This window comes from Capra hircus, chromosome 19 (genome assembly GCF_001704415.2).
Source record: "Capra hircus breed San Clemente chromosome 19, ASM170441v1, whole genome shotgun sequence".
NCBI lineage: Eukaryota > Metazoa > Chordata > Mammalia > Artiodactyla > Bovidae > Capra > Capra hircus.
The window spans coordinates 20,395,728-20,412,782 of NC_030826.1; positions in this window are offsets into that span (position 1 = coordinate 20,395,728).

Below are 17,055 nucleotides of genomic sequence, written 5' to 3' on the forward strand. Positions count from 1 at the left end.
CCCACATGTCGCAACTAAGAGTCTGCACGCTGCGACTAATGATGCCACATGCCGCAATGATGATCAAAGATCACGTGTGATGTAAGTAAGACCTGGCACAGCCAAATAAATAACATTTTCCAAAACCACATCTTCTCTAAAAACAAAACAAACAAACAAAAATGACCAAATAGAAACTCTAGAAATAAAAAACATGTAGACATTTTGATTTTTTAAACAGAATCTAGTAGAGAGTTGGACAATTAACTAGATCCTGCTATGGAGTGAATTAATGAATGGAAGACAAAACTAAAGAAGTTGTTCAGGATGTGGTACAGAGAGATGAGACAGGAAATAAGAAAGAGGGAGTGTACACGGTATATAGGATGAGAGGGCTTCCCTGGTCGCTCAAACAGTCAAGAATCTGCCTGCAATGTGGGAGACCCAGGTTCAGTCCCTGGATCTGGAAGATCCCCGGAGAAGGGAATGGGTACTCTCTCCAGTATTCTTGCCTGGAGAATCCCATAGACAGAGGAGCCTGGTGGACTGTGGTCCACAGGGTTGCAAAAGAGTCAGACACGACTTAGCAAGACTTAGCAAGAAGTTCCAGACAGGAGTTCAGATAGAGGAAGATGAAGGTAGCAGAGAAGAGAGGAAGCACACTAACAGGTAACAATGGGGAAGTTTCCGGAACTGAAGGAGAGGTGAGTCTGCCAGCTGAAGAAGCACAAAATGTAATTTTTTTAAAAGTCCATATCCAGCACCTCCAGTGGAATTGCAGAGCATTAAAGATAAACAGAATATATTAAAGGCTACTAAAGATAAAAGATAACAGATTACCTACGTAGGAACACTAATCAGATGGACAGTGGATTTCCCTTCATTGCTGAAGTTTCAAGAAGACAATGACATAATATTATCAAACTGCTCAGGGGCAATAACTGTCAATCAAAATTTTATACTTACATATAAAGTAAGGGTGAAATAATTTGTTTTCAGACTTATGAAGATTAAGAGAGTGTATTATTTTAATAAATTTGCTGAAAGAACTATTGAAGAATTACTATGGTAACAAGGAGGACAAATCCAGAAGAAAGGACTGCAATGCAAGAAGGAATGATAAAATATTAATTAGTAAATCTAAGTAAGTGTTTTTTAAAAGTGAATAAAATAAAGGACCAAACAGTAACATACAACTTAGGAATAAAAAGTTCAGAATTAAGATCTTTATCTTGTTCAGAAGCATAGAGAAACTGGACACATTTAAGATTGTGTAATTGCTAAAATAAAAGAAACAGACTGTATACTTTTCAAGCCAGTGGAGGGAAAAAAAGATCATTGACAGAGTCATAAGGCAGGAGTGAAGGGAGAAAAGCACAGAAAATCACAATTTTTTGAAAAAAGACTCAAAGTAAGACTGTAAATTACAGTAAAGACCCAGATGCTTGGGAAGAATGAGGGCACGAGGAGAAAGGGACAACAGAGTATAGGTGGTTGGATGGCATCATCGACTCAATGGACATGAGTTTGAGCAAACTCTGGGGGACCGTGAAGGACACGGAAGCCTGGCGTGCTGCAGTCCATGGGGTCACAAAGAGTGGGACGCAACCGAGCAACTGAACAACAAATTCACACTATGGAATATTATACAGTCCATAAAGTGAGTGAATGTATCAGCATGGACAGATTCCAAAAATACAGTGTTGAAGAAAGAAAAGGGTTTGCAGAATTTATATGTGTTATTTACATTTATATGTATAGAATTACATGTACATTACATATTTAGTTTTGCAAAACATAGAAATTATACACAAATGTTTTTATATATACTTATTTTTGCAAAACATAAAAATTATACACAAATGTTTTTATATATACTTATTTTTGCAAAACATAAAAATTATACACATATATCCTTATAAGTATGTACTAGAAATATACAAACATAGATGGGAAACATCCATACTAACTTCAGAATAGTGGTTGATTCTGAGAAAGGATTAAAGGGAATAAGACGGGGTGGAGGGTGAGTACAAAGGAATTTTGATTTTATCTGTAAGGTTTATTTTTTTTAAAAGATCTGAAGCAAATATGTCCAAATGTTAACCTCGTTAATTCTGGCTGTAAGGCATGAGGTTTAGAGGTTGAAGGCGGCTGGGAAAGTTCTTTCTTACTTTAGAAATTCACAGGAAGCCACTCTCTTCTGATGGATGTGAACAATGAAACACACAGCCCCGAATGCTACTGGAAAACATCCAGTTCATGAAAGCAACCAGGCTTACAATGAAGCCAACACTGAAGTCAGTAAAACAAAGATGGAAAAAACCCAGGTTATTGCAACATCATTGGGTCAATCAAGCCTGAAGCTTACCTTACTGCATTATTGTCTGTGAAACGAACTAAATAATTTTCTTATTATCTAAGCCAGTTTGCATTAGGTTTTCTATTACTTACAGCCAAACTTATAATAACTGATACAATGGGGATGGAGAAGTGGACACATCTAAAACTATTAAGGAGGTAGAATTAGCAATATTCAGCCAAAGTTTAGATGGGATGGTTAGAAACAGAGAGGAGTCACGACTGATCCTGATTTCTAGCTTGGACAACTTAATGGTGACATCATCTCTGAGGCAGCGAAAATCAGAGGAAGATCAAGTTGAGGAGCAGGAGTGACAGTGGAAACCATCTGAGCAGTTTGGCTATGTTGGGTTTGAGGAGTCTGTTTGAAGCTTTCTAACTAGACATGTCCAGGAGGAAGCTGAATACGCAAAACTGGACTTGGATGGTGAATAGTGTCTCCCCAAAATTTCATGTCCATCTGGAACCTCAGAACATGACCTTATATGGGAGTAGGGTCATTGCAGATGAAATTAGGCAAACTTAGATAAGATCATACTGGATTAGTGAAGTGAAAGTCATTCAGTCATGTACAACTCTTTGTGACTCCATGGACTATGGCCTGCCAGACTCCTCTATCCACAGAATTCTCCAGGCAAGAATACTGGAGTGGGCTGCCATTCCCTTCTCCAGGGGATCTTTCCAACCCAGGGATTGAACCCGGGTCTCCTGAATCACAGGCAGATTTTTTTTACTGGATTAGAGTGGGCCCTAAATCCAATGATCGGTGTCCTTATCAGAAATGTGAAGACACAGAGAGCCACCTGGGGAGAACAGCATGTGAAGATAATGGCAGAGACCGGAGTGATAAACCTACAAGCCGAGGAAGGCTAAGAATTGCCAGCAACTCCCTACGAAAGGACGTCCCTGGTGGCTCAGACGGTAAAGCGTCTTGCTTACAAAGCAGGAGAGCTGGGTTCGATCCCTGGGTCGGGAAGATCCTCTGGAGAAGGAAATGGCAACCGACTCCAGTACTCTTGCCTGGAAAATCCCATGGATGGAGAAGCGTGGTGGGCTACAGTCCATGGGGTCGCAAACAGTCGGACACGACTGAGCGACTTCACTTGCCAGGAGCTACGAGAGCGGCATGGGGACAGTTTCTGCCTCAGAACCTCCAGAAGGAACTGACCATGCTGACACCATGAGTAAAACGTGTAGCCAAAGGAGCTGTCAGAAAATAAATTTCCATTGCTTTAAGCCAAGTTAGAGCTTCCCTGGTGGCTCAGATGTTAAAGCGTCTGCCTACAATGTGGGACGGAGAAGGCAATGGCACCCCACTCCAGTACTCTTGCCTGGAAAATCCCATGGATGGAGGAGCCTGGTAGGCTGTAGTCCATGGGGTCACGAAGAGTCGGACACTTACTGAGCGACTTCACTTTCACTTTTCACTTTCATGCATTGGAGAAGGAAATGACAACCCACTCCAGTGTTCTTGCTTAAGAATCCCGGGGATGGTGGAGCCCGGTGGGCTACCATCTGTGGGGTCGCACAGAGTCGAACACAACTGAAGCGACTTAGCAGCAGCAGCAGCAAAATGCGGGAGACTTGGGTTCGATCCCTGGGTCGGGAAGATCCCCTGGAGAAGGAAATGGCAATCCACTCCAGCACTCTTGCCTGGAAAATCCCATGGACAGAGGAGCCTGATGCGCTACAGTCCATGGGGTCACAAAGAGTTGGACATGACTGAGTGACTTCATTTTCACTTAAGCCAAGTTTGTGGTTATTTATATAGTAGTCCTAGGAAATGAATACAAAGAGAGATGTCTGAATTTGAAATTTAGCTTTGAGAGTTATCATCATAAAGCAAGTGGTGGTTGAGGTCTTGGGAGTAGATGAGATTATCTAAGGAGAGTCTAGAATGAGAAGAGAAAGGAGGCCAAGAACAGACTCAGGAAAACTGACGTGGAAGGAGCAGGAAGAGGAAAAGGAATAGATGTAGAAGATTGAAGAGGAGCAGCAGAGAGGTCACTTGGATGGAGGTCAAGGGAAGAGAGTGTTTGTGAAGAAGGACATGTTCAATGGGCCAAATATCATAGAGAAAAAAAAAAGGGTCAGTTGGGTGTGGCATATGGAAATCACTGGTCTTCTGGGCCAAAGCAGTCTTGGAAGAAAGGCAAGGACAGAAATAAGACTGCTGTTTTTGAAGCGTGAGAGGGAGGTGAGGAAGTTGAAATAGTTACTAAATTTTTTAAGGCCTGTGGTTATAAAGGCAGAGGGAGTGGGTGACGTCCAGAAGGGGAAGCAGAGGCTGGGGGAGGGGGTAGATTGGGGTTTTGTTTTTGAAATGAGGGAGGCTTATGCATGTTTACAGGCTGAGGAAAAAGTCAGAGAGATTAAAAATTACAGGAACATGACACAGAAACCGAAAAACAGAAACACAAACTCCCTCACTGATGAGACTAGAGACATATGTAACTTCCAAGCAGATCTTTAAAACAAAAGTCAAGAACTTCCCTGGTGGTCCACTGGCCAAGACTCTGTGCTCCCAATGCAGGGGGCCTGGGTTCAATCCCTGGTCAGGAAAATAGAACCCACATGCTGCAACTTAGAGTTCACATGCCGCAGCTAAAAATCCCATGTGCCACAGCTCAGAACTGTTTAGGCCAAATAAACAAATATTTTAAAATAAATAAACAAAACAAAAAGTGAACAAGGGTCCTTTAAGGAGGTGGAGTATAACTCACCAGTCCCTGTGTTTGGCCTGTGCACAATGACCCAAAGAGTGCAGTATGACATCCAGAAGGGGAAACCAACCCAAGCAAAACATCATTGGTTTTTAATAATCGCCAACAAAAAAAAAGGCTGACTGACCACCCTTTGCCATATAATGAAATCTACAGCTGACAGTCTACCCAGCCAGCCCCTTGTAGCTCAGTCGGTAAGGAATCTGCCCGCAGTGCAGGAGACCTAGGTGTGATCCCTGGGTTGGGAAGATACCCTGGAGAAGGAAATGGCAACCCACTCCAGCATCCTTGCCTGGAAAATATCATGGACAGAGGAGCCTGGTGGGCTGCAGTCCAAGGGGTCGCAAAGAGTCGGGTACGACTGAGCGACTAACACTAACTTACCCAGCCATCCAGAATTTCCAAACAGTTTTTCCCAGTCTGCTTTTTCTTTCATAAGGATGGAATCCACAGATCATGACACAGTTGGGAAATGTCTCCAACATAAAATAATAATAATAAACAGAAGTAAAGGAATCTGAAGAGAGTGAAGATTATGTAGGGAGAGGAAGAAAACTTCAAAGAAGCAAACACACCCTCAGAGAGATAAAAGAAAATGCTGTGTCTCTGAAATAAGAACAGGATGCTTTAAAAATGAAACAATCAGAGGAAACAAAACTGGACTCTTGGACATTAAAAATGTGACTGTTAAAATAACAGATTTAGTAAAAAGTTTGTGGCAGACAGAATAACAGCCCTCCAAAGATGTCTACACAGCTTGTGAAGATGATCGTACCTGGCAAAGGGCTTTGCAGATATGATTAAGGAATTTGGGTTGGGGGAGATTATGGTGGGTTATCTGGCTTAATAATTACAAGATCCTTCTGAGGGAGGCAGTCAGGAAGACCAGAGTCAGAGACAGATTCAAAGATGCTATGCTATTGGCTTTGAAGTTGAAGGAAGGGGCCACTGGACAAGAAATGCAGGCAGCCAGCCTCTAGAAGCTGGAAAAGGCAAAGAAACAGATCCTCCCCAAGAGCCTCCAGAAAGAATGCAATCCTGCCTCCAGAAATGGAAGTCACTGTGTTTGTGGTAGCAATTCGCTATAGTAGCGATAGGAGACTAATACAGAATTAAAAGCTAAAATCAAGGAACTCTCAGGCTTCCCTGGTGGTTCAGTGGTTTAGAAGTGGCCTTGCAAATGCAGGGGACACCGTTTTAATCCCTGGTCTGGGAAGAGCCACCTGCCGAGGGACAACAAAGCCCGTGCGCCACAACTATTGAGCTCACGCTCTGGAGCCCACTCATTGCAACTGTTGAGCCCACAATGCCGCAACTGCTGAGGCCTATGCACCTAGAGCCCCTGCTCCACAACAAAAGGAGTCCCCACAACTAGACAGCAGCCCCTGCTCACTGCAACTAGAACGCCTACACACAACAACAAAGACCCAGCACAGTCAAAAATAAATATATATTTTTTTAATCAAGGAAATCTCTCAACTGTCGGAACAGAAAGACAAAGAGATGTAAAAGTAAGATAGGAATATAAAAAACTAGAGTATCAGTTCAGGAGGTCCAACATTCAGAGAATAACAGTTGCAGAGAAAGAAACATATTAAACAGAGGTGAGAAAATGATCAAAGAAATAATATAAGAACATTTCAGAGAATTGAAGGACATACTTTTGAAAGAGGCTACTAAATGCCCAGAGAAATAAAGAAAGATTTTTACAAAAGCACAGCCTCAGGAAATTTAGATCACTGGGAATTTTTCCTTTAAAATAAGCTTTTAGAAAGAAAAAAACTCTTATACAAAGGATCAAGAATCAAAGTGATAATATATGCCTCAACAGCAACATTGCCCACAGAAGACAATGGGGAGCTGCCTTCCCAGTTCGTAGGTACTAGCAACTCTATACCCAGCCAAACCGTCAATCAAATGTGACCACACCAAAATACATCTTTAGATATTTTGACCTTAAAAAATGACCCATTTGCCATTTCTTAGGACACTATTACAGAATATATTTTACTAACACGAAAAGGTAAATTATGAATGAAGATACAGATTCAACCCTGGAGCACTGCCAAGGGAATTTCTAGGATACCAGCCAAGAGAGGTCTCTAGACGATACCTATGCAGCAGCATAGACGAAACTTCTTCAGTCTGGAGCAAGAGAATAGAGGCATCCAGATGGAAATCTCCAAAGGGAAAAATGGAGCTGATACGTGCTCTGATGGGTTGACTATGTAGAATATTGTGTTAAGAGGCATTTCATGAATATTCATGAAAGGCTCTTAATACAATAGAAATACAATTATTAAATAATTTTACTAATAAAATTGTCAATAAAATAATTTAAAATATTAACAATAACATTGATAAAATATAAAATAATGATTAATGAATATTATAAGTAAATAATATTTATAATGAATAATAGCATATTAATAAAATTCATGAATATTGTATTAAGAGGTTTTTCCTGATGGCTCAGATGGTAAAGAATCTGCCTGTGATGCAGGAGACCGGGGTTCGATCCCTGGGCCAGGAAGATGCCTTGGAGAAGGGAATGGCAACCCACTCCAGTATTCTTGCCTGGAGAATTCCAGAGACAGAGGAGCCTGGCGGGCTACAGTCCATGGGGTTGCAGAGAGTCAATGACTAACACTTTCACTCTCACTTTTCATGAAGATGCAGAAAAACTGAACACATGACAAAACTAGGAAATGTTTAACTCCAGGGAAAACAAAACGTGGTTCAAGAAAAAAGACATTATCATGCATTACTTGGACCAGTAGTAAATAACATTTACAAAGTCGTAGAAGCTAATACAATGATTATGGATTTAAGCAAAATTTGTAATAGATCTACAGAAGGGTAGGAAGGGCAAGAGAGCTAAAATTCTATCTGCCAAATAAGAAATCAGCATGTAATGTCTAAAATCAGTGAATACCAAAGGAGAAGCTAAAAGAGTTGAAAATGGTAACCTATGAGAATCAGGGCTTCTGAGTTTGTAAAAACCATCTATTGTGCACATTTTAAAAATATATGACTTAAGCCACATATACTTATGTAATAAAATGTAGAAATTATCTTTTTAAATACTAGATGAGAGAGTATTTTAAACATTTGTTTCAATATTAAAAATGTTTTTAATATTTACTTGTTTATGTATTTTGGCAGCATCAGGTCTTAGCTGTGGCATGCAGGATCTAGTTCCCTGACCAGGGATGGAACCCAGACTCTCAGCATTGGGAACGTGGAGTCTTAGCTATTGAATCACCAGGGAAGTCCTCAAGAGAGGGCTAATGAATTAAACAAAGTTCCTAAGAGGACATAATGGTATGTTACCCAGGACAGGAAGTGGTAATCATCTGGGACAGGAGGGGAAGAGGTGGATGTGGAAATCGTGTTGCAGGTATGGTAGGTTCCAGGGGCAGGAAGTTGAGGAAATCCAGGTCTGATGAAACAGGATGTAAGGTCTCCTGCTGGGAGTAAAGGGAGCCCAGGTGGGTGAGCAGTGTGGAGAGCAGTGAAGTAACACAGCATGTCACAGGATGTGAACATGGGCATTAAAGTGGTAGATATTAGAAATCAAAGTGAGTTATGCAGCAGAACACTATGTTGCATAAAATTTCAAAGGAGGTGTTTGAGAACTGATTTCATGGCTCTTAACCTTTCCTTCTGATGCTGAGGTTATCAAGTTTGAGAGATTTGAGACCGACTGTGGAGTTTTTCTGGGACATCGTGCTGGGAACCCCACCATCCTTCAGGGCAGGAGTGAAAGAGCTTCAGGTGAAGGCTCCAAGGGCTCCACTTAGAAAACTGGTTATGTGTCCCTGTAGTGAGAAATCTAAAAGTCAGAAGTTGGGCTGGGCAATTGCTGAGGAATGAAGCAAAGCGAGGAGCCTAAGTAACAATCAGCCTGCATTCCAGAATTTGCTGAGGCAAAGCACGTGTGAGTGTTTCCCATGTAGGTCTGGATTTCTGAGGTGGGTCATGCCTCAGAAGGAACTGGAATGGGGCTGGAGCAGATTTAGTCCAGCAGAATTCCAAGGATGGAGGGGTCCTCCATTGAGTAAAACTAGAGGTGAACCACCAGGTGCCTTGGGGCTGTAAAAGGAACAATAGGCAGAGCGGAGAGGCACAGACCTGGGTCAAGGTTACTGTAGGTGGGACTCTCCCAAGAACCAGGAAGTGCCCACGAGACAGGCAGCTGTAAAGAGTTGCTGGGCATAGAATGTGAAGCCATCTTATCACAGAACCATTGAGTAAGGAATGTCCTGCTCTCCTTTCTCTCCTATTCCCTCCAATCTTTGAAGGATCAGAAGTCAGTGAGTAAGCAGGAGAGAGAAAAAAGTGTGCCCTTAACCTGGGTGCAGGCTTTCTGCCTAATCCAGGTCTTATCTGAGGTAGCAGGGAGGAGACTTACCTTCGAATGGAGGTTGACATTTTGATGATGGATTGAACATTCTCATTTTAAATTAAGACTGTCTTTTATTCTTCAAAGTACCATCCAACTTTTTAATTACCTCAAAATGGCCACAAAAAGTCATGGGACTGCCCAGGTTTATATCCAAGGCAAAGGAAAGAAATTAGCCACAATAGAAAAACATAACGAGGCAGAGGAGATGAAAATAAATTTGCTTTCATGGCTACTCACCATGAGTCATGCCTGTTTAAACAAATGAAGGGCGAGGGATTCCTGTAAACAGCATGCTAAAGAATATAGATTTTGGAACCAAAGCGAATTGAGTTTGAGATCTGGTTCTGCCACTTCCCAGCATTGTGACCTTGGGTAAGTAACACAGGCTTTCTGAGTCTGAAGTTTCTACTGTAAAATGCGGTTAATTAAAGCAGATCTCTTGGGCTTCCCTGGTGGCTCACATGGAAGACACAGCAGACGTGGGTTCGATCCTTGGGTTGGGAATATCCCCTGGAGGAGGAAATGGCAACCCACTCCAGTATTCTTGCCAGGAGAATTCCATGGACAGAGGAGCCTGGTGGGCTACAGTCCATGGAGTCACAAAGAGTTGAACACCACTGAGGAACTAACACACAGCATATCTCTCAGGGTTACTTGGGAGGATTAAATAAGATAACATTTGAGAAAATACTTTAAAACATCCAGATTTCCTCCCATTCTCCATTTTATCAAAGGATGCTTGTAGGGTGGTTGGTGGGACAGGGTGTGCCAGGAAAATGATCATGAGAATGGTGACTTTTTTTTCACACTGTCTTCTCCAAAGGGAAAAAGAGAAGCGGATTGGCTGAGGAGTATCATAGGGTGCTCCAGATACAGGTGAAAGGAGACTGGTGTTGGCAGATAAAATGCAGGACATCCCGTTCAGTTCGAATTTCACATAAGTATAGAAAGAAAGTGAAAGTGAAGTCGCTCATTCGTGCCCGACTCTTTGCAACCCCATGGATAGTAGCCTGCACCAAGCTCCTCCGTCCATGGGATTTTCAAGGTAAGAGTACTGGAGTGGGTCGTCACTGAGCTGTGTCCTACTCTTAAAGACCCCCTGAAATAGTCCATGGAATTCTCCAGGCCAGAATATTGGAGTGGGTAGCCATTCCCTTCTCCAGGAGATCTTCCCAACTCAGGGATCAAACCCAGGTCTCCCACATTGCAGGCGGATTCTTTACCAGCTGAGCCACCAGGGAAGCCCATTTCAGATAAACAACAGGTAAGAGTCCCTTGGACTGCAAGGAGATCCAACCAGTCCATTCTAAAGGAGATCAGTCCTGGGTGTTCATTGGAATGACTGATGTTGAAGCTGAAATTCCAATACTTTGGCCACCTGATGCAAAAAGCTGACTCATTTGAAAAGACCCTGATGCTGGGAAAGATTAAGGGTGGGAGGAGAAGGGGATGACAGAGGATGAGATGGTTGGATGGTATCACTGACTCAATGGACATGGGTTTGGGTGGACTCTGGGAGTTGGTGATGGACAGGGAGGCCTGGCGTGCTGCGGTTCATGGGGTCACAAAAAGTCAGACACGACTGAACAACTGAACTGAACTGAACTGAACTGAACGTTTTAGCATAAAAGATGTTGGGGGGCTTCCCTAGTGGCCCAGTGGTTAAGACTCTCCACTGAACACAGGGAGTGTGGGTTCGATCCCTGGTCAGGGAACTAAGATTCCACATGCTGTGTGGTGAGGTCAAAAGATAGACAACAAAAACAACATAAAAAATGTCTGGGTCCTATTTATGCTTCGAAATAGTAATCATTTATCTGGAATTCAAATTTACCTGGGTGTCCTATATCTTTATTTGCTAAACCTGGCTGCTCTAAATGAAACAGACTTCCCTAGTGGTCTAGTGGTTGAGACACCATGCTTCCACTGCAGGGGCCATGGGTTCAATCCCTGGTCAGGGAATTAAGAGGGAGAGAGAATTGAGCTACTTGGTTGTGTTTGAGAGAGTGGGCTGAGTGCCTTGCAGTAGGATACCTGTTTTTCTATTGTTATTGGTACCTATTTTTCTAATAGCTTCACAGGGTTCCAGCTGAGAGGAAATTACTTTAAGCTGCAATACTGAGAAAGTTTTTCCAATAGTCATGTACAGATGTGAGAGCTGGACCATAAAGAAGGCTGAGCATTGAAGAACTGATGCTTTTGAATTGTGCTGGAGAAGACTCTTAAGAATCCCTTGGGCTGCAAAGAGATCAAACCAGTCAATCCTAAAGGAAATCAATCCTGAATATTCATTGGAAGGATTGATGCTGAAGCTGAAACTTCAATACTTTGGCCACCTGATGCGAAGAGCCGACTCATTGGATAGACCCTGATGCTGGAAAGATTGAAGGCAAAAGGACAAGGGGGCGACAGAAGAGAAGATGGTTGGGTAACATCACTGACTCAATGGACATGTATTTGAGCAAACTCCAGGAGAAAGTGGAAGACAGAAGCCTGGCGTGCTGCAGTCATGAGGTTGCAAAGAGTCGGAAACGACTTAGCAACTCCACAACAACTGAGAAATTCAGTAAGATTGAATGGAATTGAGATGTCCTCCAGCTAGTTAAACACATAAGAAGCAGGCTGGGAGCCCGACCCCTTAGGACAGCAGCAGTCCCTTGCAGGCAGGCAGGCATCCATTTTTGCCTGGAAGCAGAGGGATGGATGAATGCAGAGAGAGCTCAGAAAGATCTGGAGGCTTGAGATGCCTCCCAAATTCTCTCCCTGTACTCAAGCCTTCTCAGGCCCAGCCAGGCCCTGGCTCTCCTACTTGTTGAAAGGTGTAGCAAGGACTAGGGCAAAAAAGATCCCCTAGGAGCAGCCCCTCATGGGGGAGGTAGGTGCTGGCTGAACGCTGACTGGGCCCTTTGCTTTGTACTCAGCCTGCTTATTCCCAAACAACAGAAGTGCTGCTCAGCCGCCTGGTCAGCCCCATTATGCTCTTGCCAGAAAGTGCTGAGTCCAGGGGCCACCCTGGCCCCATGACCTCACCCCTCCCGCCCTGGGCCTCATCCTGTGAGGCTCCCTGGGCCCAGAGGCAAGGCCAGGGGATCCAAGCCATTCATAAAGTTCTACTGAGCCTCTATCATGCCTGGCACGTAGCCCTAGTGTCGAGAAATTCAAGGTTCAAATCGACCACATTACATTTTGGGGTGGTCTCATTCTCCTTAATGTCTGGTGTGTATGTGTGTTCAGTGGCTAAGTCGTGTCTGACTCTTTGGGACCCTTTGCACTGTAGCCCGCCAGGCTCTTCTGTCCGTGGGATCTCCAGGCAAGAATACCAGAGAGGGTTGCCAATTCCTCCTCCAGGGCATCTTCCCAACCCAGGGATTGAACCCACATCTCTTGCGTCTCCTGCGTTGGCAGGCAGACTCTTTACCACTGTGCCACGTGGGAAGTCCCTTAATGTCTTTTATCACCTGTAAATCTTAAAGCCCATCCCACTGGGCAGACAGTTACCCCACCTGTTCGTGCAATGAGTGTGTGGACTTAGAACAGATTTCACAATCCATGTCTGCCCTAGATCAACGGTGCACAGAAAATAACACAGAAGAGTGAAAATGTTAGTCGCTCAGTTGTGCCCGTCTCTTTACGACCTCATGGACTGTCCAACAGGCTCCTCTGTCCATGGAATTCTCAGGCAAGAATACTGGAGTGGGTTGCCATTTCCTTCTCCAGGGGATCTTCCCAACCCAGGGATCGAACCCAGGTCTCCAGCATTACAGGGGGATTCTTTACTGTCTGAGCCACCAGGTGCTGTTAACATGGAACAGAGAAAAATATTGGGGAAAAAAATGAACACATGTGGTCATTTCCAAATTCAAAGAAAAATATTTTGTTTTTTGGCCATGCCTCACAGTTTGCAGGATCTTAGCTCCCCAGCCAGGGACCCAGGCCACGGCAGTGAAATCACACAGTCCCAACCAGCCCCACTGGCTGTCCAGAAATTCCCCAAAGGAAATACTTTTTACCTGATAAATATCTCTAAAAGCTTTGCTGCTTGCTCCCACTAATCTTTGTGAGAATCTGGCACAAGATTCTATTTGATTTGGAACAATCAATAATATAGTTACCATTTGTTGATGGCACTGGGTCCCATCACTGCCCTCAATCACTGCCTTCATTTCCCTTCATCTGACAGCAATGGGTCAAGTAAGTATTATAATCTGACTTAATGTCAGAGAGGCAGGGTTGCCCAGAGGAAAGATTACAGCTTTTGGAGCAGATAGACATACATTCAAGACCCTGTTGAGTTCCCTGGCCCAGAACTTGGCTCCTCAGAACCTCAATTAACTCATCAGTAAAATGGGTATCATAATGACCTACTTCATGGGGTTGTTGTGAGGATAAAGGAGGCAGTGTCTGGTTCACAGTAAATGTTTCAGAAGTTGTAGTTATTGTTATTAAAGATGAAGAAGAGAGACCCAATCTCAGTTTGGGAGAAAGGGATACAAGCTGGTTTGCTCCCTTCATTCCCACTCTTGGAGTTGGTCTGCCCTGACTTTCCTGGAAAGAGATGGCAGAGGCAATTGGAGCTTGGAGGCCATAATCATCAGGGGACTAGGGAAGCACCAGCTTCAGACAATATCAGAGGGTGCATCCTATAGAACTTGGTTAAAAACCATATTCAGATGCTATTTGCAAAGTATGGTGGTAGCCCTGGAGGTGGGTGATCCTTCTCTGGCTTCCTTGAACTTAGGATAATTGAGGAAAACGGATGGAAGACAGGCTGGGGATACTTATAACTCTAGGAGAATTGGATGGATATTTTGTAAATTGTTTGCACAGTGACCCTCATCCCTCTCACAATATTTTTGTTCATGTGTTTGGACTTTTCAATCAAACATAAATGCTCCATTTTTTCTTCAAAAATTAAAAATTGGCTAAAAACATTGATTTCGTCAGTCTTCATGGTTCTAACACTTCAATACGGTGTTCAGTTTAGTTCAGTTCAGTCGCTCAGTCATGTCTGACTCTTTGAGACTCCATGAACTGCAGCGCGCCAGGCCTCCCTGTCCGTCACCAACTCCCAGAGTTCACTCAAACCCATGTCCATCGAGTCAGTGATGCCATCCAACCATCTCATCCTCTGTCATCCCCTTCTCCTCCTGCCCTCAATCTTTCCCAGAATCAGGGTCTTTTCAAATGAGTCAGCTTTTTGCATCAGGTGGCCAAAGTATTGGAATTTCAGCTTCAACATCAGTCCTTCCAATGAATACCCAGGACTGATCTCCTTTAGGATGGACTGGTTGGATCTCCTTGCAGTCCAAGGGACTCTCAAGAGTCTTCTCCAACACCACAGTTCAAAAGCATCAATTCATCGGCACTCAGCTTTCTTTATAGTCCAACTCTCACATCCATACATGACCACATAGCCTTGACTAGATGGACTTTGTTGGTAAAGTAATGTCTCTGCTTTTTAATATGCTGTCTATGTTGGTCATAACTTTCCTTCCAAGGAGCAAGCATCTTTTAATTTCATGGCTGCGATCACTATCTGCAGTGATTTTGGAGCCCCCCAAAATAAAGTCTGACACTGTTTCCACTGGTTCCCCATCTATTTGCCATGAAGTGATGGGACCAGATACCATGATCTTAGTTTTCTGAATGTTGAGCTTTAAGCCAACTTTTTCACTTTCCTCTTTCACTTTCATCAAGAGGCTCTTTAGTTCTTCTTCACTTTCTCCCATAAGGGTGGTGTCATCTGCATATCTGAGGTTATTGATACTTCTCCCGGCAATCTTGATTCCAACTTGTGCTTCCTCCAGCCCAGCGTTTCTCATAATGTACTCTGCATAGAAGTTAAATAAGCAGGGTGACAATATACAGCCTTGACGTACTCCTTTTCCTATTTGGAACCAGTCTGTTGTTCCATGTCCTGTTGTAACTGTTGTTTCCTGACCTGCATACAGGTTTCTCAAGAGGCAGGTCATGTGGTCTGGTATTGCCATCTCTTTCAGAATTTTCCACAGTTTCTTGTGATCCACACAGTCAAAGGCTTTGGCATAGTCAATAAAGCAGAAATAGATGTTTTTCTGGAACTCTCTTGCTTTTTCCATGATCCAGCAGATGTTGGCAATTTGATCTCTGGTTCCGCTGCCTTTGCTAAAACCAGCTTGAACATCTGGAAGTTCACAGTTCACCTATTGCTGAAGCCTGGCTTGGAGAATTTTGAGCATTACTTTACTAGTGTGTGAGATGAGTGCAATTGTGCGTTAGTTTGAGCATTCTTTGGCATTGCCTTTCTTTGGGATTGGAATGAAAGCTGACCTTTTCCAGTCCTGTGGCCACTGCTGACTTTTCCAAATTTGCTGGCATATTGAGTGCAGCACTTTCACAGCATCATCTTTCTTTATGGTTCTAACACTTCAATAGAGTGTAAAGCTCCCAAATGGAGATGCTGAGAGTGCATGAAGCACAAAGACAACACAAGCATGTCAGTTGTGGCTAGAACTGGTAAGGACTATATGTCAGTTTCATCTCTGCCCCCAGAGTCATGTAACCCTGGATTGGATGTCATTCATTCATTCATTTATTCAGAACATATTTATTGAGCCAGGATTTTTGTTCAAGGCTGAAGATGCAACAGTGAACAAGACAGAGCTCTTATCCTCATAAAGGATGGTGTCTAGAGGAAGAAGCAGATAATTAAGCAATCAGTTTATTTTCAAAAATAGCCTTGTTTCTATAGAAAATATGTCCACATTGTTCAAAACTTGAAAAATACAGAAAAGTATACTATGAAAAGTTTTATCCTATATCCAAGCCCCAAGTTGTGTCTTGTTTCTGTCCTTGGAGCCCAGTATTTCTGGTTTCTACAGCAGTTTCCAAGCGTGCAATAATCCCACACAATTCGAGCTCCTCTTGAGTTCTTGAATAATTGATTATTGAAACCCATGCAATAATCAGTAAGTACAGGGTGCCATGAGAGCACTTGATGGGGGTACCCAAGCCAGTCCAGGGGTTAAGGAAAGAAAGAAAGAATGAACAAATAAGTGTTTCCCTAGGATCCTCAACTCTGACGAGGAAGCAAAGGGAAGCTGAGGAAGAACCTCCAGCCACGAACAGCTGGTGCCTTAAGCCCTTGCACAGCCGCCAGCCAGCCAGCACTTGGTACGATGCTCAAGGCCACTCTATCCTTTGCCAGCCATTGATCCAGATGCCACCAGCTAATCACTCAGCAGAAACATCCTAGGGTGGCACATTGTGTTAGCATCAGACCTGTCCACTGGGAATGTTCTGTTAAATCTGCAAATGGATTTTTGGTTCTGAGAAAAGAGGGCTCAGACAAACCCAAGTCGCAGGCTGGAGAGATTGGCAGAGGGATTAAGAGAACTTTACTAGGAAGAGTTCCTTCCTCTTTCCAAGCTGCTGAGATTTTTTTTTTATAGTATTCATCACCAGCAAAAGAGTAGGGTGATACATAATAATAAGCCTACAATGCATCAGGCAGATAGTCTTCATTTTTGGAGGGAGGGGGGCGGTGTTGAGAGAAGGCTGAATGACTTGCCTGGTCACCCACCCAGGGGGTTTAGGATTGGAACT